The sequence below is a fragment of the Lissotriton helveticus genome, chromosome 10 (assembly GCF_964261635.1).
Source record: "Lissotriton helveticus chromosome 10, aLisHel1.1, whole genome shotgun sequence".
NCBI classification, from domain to species: domain Eukaryota; kingdom Metazoa; phylum Chordata; class Amphibia; order Caudata; family Salamandridae; genus Lissotriton; species Lissotriton helveticus.
The window spans coordinates 441,833,184-441,838,247 of NC_136071.1; positions in this window are offsets into that span (position 1 = coordinate 441,833,184).

A 5,064-nucleotide genomic window follows, 5' to 3' on the forward strand; every position below is an offset into this window, starting at 1 on the left:
CTTTGCAAGGCCCATCTCGGCTGACTTATGAAGGACAGGGTCGTGCCCACTGCATAGTAGTGCAGCCACAGTGTCATCTAGCGCCTCGTTCCACCCAGAAGTGACTCGGCGGACCGGTTGCCTGCTACCAGGAAGGTTGTGGAGACAGGAACCCCTCCCTGCTCAGCAGCTCGAGAGGGGGTGAAGGGACTAGTCCGGGGCTTCACAGGCTGGTAAGCTCTGTCCTGGTAAGCTGTTGACTAGTTCTGAACAGGCTTCTACGGTCTGCAAACCAATGTTAACAAATAACACAGTCGGGGAACCCCATGTCGGAGACGAGGGGTGTGGACCTAGGGTTGACAAATGAGTGAGAATTACCAGACCTTATGAAAATGAGGGATGAAAGAGACAGAGTAGGAAACAGAGAAAGTGAGTGGGGGAGAGAAAGTAATAAAGAGGTAAGAAGGGGGGAAAGAAATTATTATGGCTAGATGGGCAAAGAAAAAAAGGAATATAGGAAGGGTTTAAGGATTGAAGTATAAAAGCTGAGCAGTGAAAGGAAAGTGTCGGGGAGGAAGTGGGGGTGTAAAAAGTACAGACGGACAGGACGGTGTTGCAGCTGCTGAGATGGGGCTCTGGAGCATATGGTGTGGCGTAACAGGACAGTTGGGGGGATGGTGGGGTTTCCGGGGGGGGGGCTGTGAGGCTTAGGTTCGGACTAGCTGCCGTCTTTGGAGAGGGTGGGGTTGGGTCTAGGCGTGGTTTATCGTCCTGGGGTTCTTTTCCAGGGGATCCTCATCAATAGTCATAAGCACTGAATATTCCCGCCCACGTGCGGGACCCCGGAAACAATGTAAAACATATATATGTAAAACACATATATCTCGCTCCACATATATGTACGTCCATATATTATTTTTCTCACACCAATGCAGCCCCTAAAATGAGGCTAAACAATGTAAGTACATGTACTTCAATTAGTAAGGAAACAAAAAAACACATTAGGTCAAATACCCCTTGAACTTTGTGTTTTAATGAGTAAAAACACTCATAAATCCTGAAAATTGCAAAGAAATAGACATTGTTAGCCCTCAGGCTGCATTGCAAAACAATAGCATAGAAAATGAAACAATTTTCAACAAAAACTGGCACCGTGCTTTAAGGCAGCCCTCACCCCAGGCTTCCCATCATGCCTCAGGGGTGACAGTTAGGTCAGTTGTTCTTTCCGGCTCCTTAAGTCAGGACCCTGGTGAAAGCGCTCCCTTTCTTTTTGACTTTCTGTCAAAAAATATTCCAGTTTATCTACAGTTTTTTGCCTTCACTCGATGTCTTTTGGACTTAGAGTGTTAGTGCTACCTTTTTTAGGCTTAAAAAGGTGATTTTTGCTGTCAAAATGCCTTCCCTCTTTGACAACTGCCCTTCATGTGGAAGGAAGAAGGCCAAGACTGACACTCATTCAGTGTGTATCCTGTGCCTGCCAGACTCTCATTCTTCAAGTTCCTGCGAGCACTGTAAGGTGTTATCTAGCAGAACTCTCAAAGACAGAGAGAGAATCCGTATTTATGGGCTCTCTGAGAGAGGAAGATCTCCCAAGAAGCAGAAGAGTCGCAGGACGTGGTCGACGTCGAGAGGAATCCCGACTGGTTCACCTTCGGCCTCGAAGAGGCAGTCGACGACGAAGAAGAAGTCTTCAGCGTCGAGAGGCAAGGTACCTCCGCTACATACAGCGTCGAGGAGTAGGTCACCGTTGGAGCAGAGGAGCTCGACGGCAGACCAACCGGCGTCGAAACAGCATCGTCATGCTGTGACGTCGAGGCATTCTCCGTCGACGCCTGGCCATCGGCGTTCGACGTCGAGACAGCCTCAGTCGGCGACTAGGTCGTGGTCGTTCGACGTCGAGGGATCCTCCGTCGACGATCAGTCATCATCGTTCGACGTTGAAGCAGCCCACGTCGACGCCCAGTCAACGGCGTTTGACGTCAGGGCAGCCTATGTCGGAGTCAGCCCAGCAGCACTCGACGTCGAGACGTCCTCCGTCGTCGCCTGGTCATCGGCGTTCGACGTCGTGGCGGCCTCCGGCGACATCTGACAAGCAGCGCTCGACATCGAGACAATCTACGTCGCAGTCATCGACACTCGAGGTCGAGGGAACATTCGACGTCGGAGCAACGGCGCTTGACGTCGGAGCATCCTCTGCCGTCGCCCAGACACCGGCGATCGGCGTCGAGGAGATCACGGTCGGCGTCGAGAGGGCGTCAGTCATCTTCACGACATCAACGTTCGACGTCGAAGCAGCCACCGTCGACTGGCCAGCGGAGTTCCAGGGAACAGCATGGCTCGAATTCAGGGCATGTCTCCCCTTCAAGAACACAGGGAAGGTCTCCTTTGAGGCAGTTGGTACAAGAGATGGATAGTCAACCCTCTGATCAGCCTCAAGCCCTGGCGTACCAGCATGAGTCCCCAAGATCAGCCTCAGCTGCGGAAGTGGAACAGTCCCCAAGGCAAGTGGACCCTCCATCCAAAAGGAAAAGGGTCTCAAGCGAAAGAAGTCGTTCGAGGTCTTCTTCTAGTCAGTCTCGGGTGACCCTGTCTTCATCCTCCTCGGCATCTCGCAGTGACAGATCTTCGGATGGAGAAGTCATCTCCTCGGACAGCGAGAGGTCCAGGCATTCGCCTACAAGGTTGCAGCATGGGCAAGCAGATCAACCTCCTCCGGCACGTTCGCCAGTGAGAGATCGCACCCAGAAGTCTCCTACTGTTCGTCTTTCCCCAAGGTGGTACAGACCTCTTCACCACTGGGCCAAGGACAAGGAAGTGGCGGACCGTTTGAGGGATTATCGAGACAGACAAGTCTCCCGCCCCAGAGAGCGGTCGCGCTCTACAGTGCGCTCCAGTAGGAGAAGATCTAGGTCCAGGAGCAGAGGTCGTTCTTCATCGAGAACCCGTTCTCACAGGAATTACTCTCCGACTAACAGACAGCCCACCATCAAGAATATCTCCAACTGAGGATATTTTCTCGTTTCAAGACCTCTTGGGCAGGGGAGCCCTTAAGCTAGGGGTGCCTATGACCGCTCCGCAGGTCAAGACAACTGTAATCTTTGAAACCCTGCAGCACAGATCGGCACCCAAACCTTTGTTGCCGTTGGTTCCGGGCATCATGGATCCGGTGAATGAAGTCTTCCTAACTCCGGCTACGGTGAAATCTGTCCCAGCGAGGATTCTTAAAAAATATTGCTCGCCTGAAGAGGATCCTCTGTTCCTCAAGTCAGACCCACCACCAGATTCAGTTATCATTGCGGCGGCTAAAAAATCCAATGCGGTGGCCTCCTCATCCACGGTCCCGCCGGATAAGGACAGGAAGTTGCAAGACTCATGGGGTAGAAGAGTGTGCAACACCTCAGCCTCTTTCCTCAAGGTCGCCAATGTGGAAGCTCTACTGGGCAGATATGATAGATCTCTGTGGGACTCGCTTCAGAAATTTATCTGGAAAGCTTTCCCCGGAAGATAGAAAGGACTTTGAAGAAATTCAGTTGGAGGGCAGTCAGGTCTCCAATCAGATTATAGGGGCTGCAGCAGATGGAGCTACTCTGGCTGCGCATGGATATGCGCATGGAATCACAGCTAGAAGATCCTCATGGTTGTGCCTGACAGCCTCAAAACCTGAGGCTCAAGCCAGAATCCTGAACCTTCCTTTTTCGGGCGCATCTCTCTTTGGGGCGAGTGCTGATGAAGAGATGCAACGGATGAAAACTGAGTTAGACACCCTTAAAGCCGTGGGGCTTGAAAAGAAAAAGGAGTTTTGGAAGAAGTTCCGCTCGGACAACAAGGGCTCTTCGAAGCAGAGGGTTCAAACCCCTCACTGGCAGAAGGGTCAGAACCAGCAAGGCCAACAAAAATCACAATATAAAGGCAAGCGCAATTCCAAAGGAGGCGGGAATCAGCGCCAAGGTAACAACTTCAATAAACCCCAGCAGAAGCAATGAGTCTTTACTTCCCCCAGCGCCGTTTTCCACTCCAGTGGGGGGGAAGCATTGCAAATCACAGGGCAGAGTGGCAGGCCATTACAAGAGATCAATGGGTGTTGTCTACGCTGCAGAATGGGTACTGTCTTCGTTTTCATCATCTACCTCCATCCGTTCCTCCGATGACAACGTCACGCCACCAGCTACAACTACTAAAGAAAGAAGTAGCGACACTCCTCGAAAAATCAGCCGTCGAGAAGGTGCCAGTGGCTCAAAGGGAGAAAGGAGTCTATTGAAGGTATTTTCTGGTCAGAAAAAAGGGCCAGAAGGCAGAATACAGGCCCATTCTGGACTTGAGAACACTCAATCTACATATCAGAAAAGAAAAGTTTTGTATGTTGGCGCTTCATCAAATATATCCACATCTCAGGAAGGGGGATTGGATGTGTTCGCTAGACCTTCAAGATGCATACTTTCATGTCCCAATACGACTCAATCACAGGAGATTCCTTCGGTTCCTGGTGGGGACCTCCCACTACCAGTTCAAAGTCCCCCCCGTTTGGGTTGAAGTCGGCCCCCCGGGTGTTCACGAAGTGTGTCGCAGTGGTGGCGGCAGCTCTACGCCGCAGGGGGGTTTTCGTATACCCATACTTAGACGATTGGCTGTTGAAAGGTCCTTCCCCAGACAACGTAAGGAATCAATTCCAGATCTGCATAGAACTCAGTCAGCGACTAGGCCTACATGTCAACTACAGCAAGTCTGTCTCCCAACCCACTCAGAAGATTCACTTCCTAGGAGCTCTGCTAGACTCCTAAGTAGGAAAAGTGTTTCCTTCGGAGGAGAGACAGTTTTCTATAACGCTAAAGTGCCAGCAAGTTCTTCGCAGCAGGACTCAGAAAGTGCGGAAAATAGCCTCCCTCCTAGGGTCGATGGCGTCATGCATTTTCTTTGTACCGAATGCCAGACTTCGGATGCGTCCTCTTCAGCAGGATCTGGAGGACAAATGGGATCAACAATCAGCTCGCTGGGACGATCAGATCACTTTGTCAGAGGTAGCGTGAGCTTCCATTCTGTGGTGGACAAAGAAACAGAACATGCAGGTGGGAGTTTCCTTCCATCAAC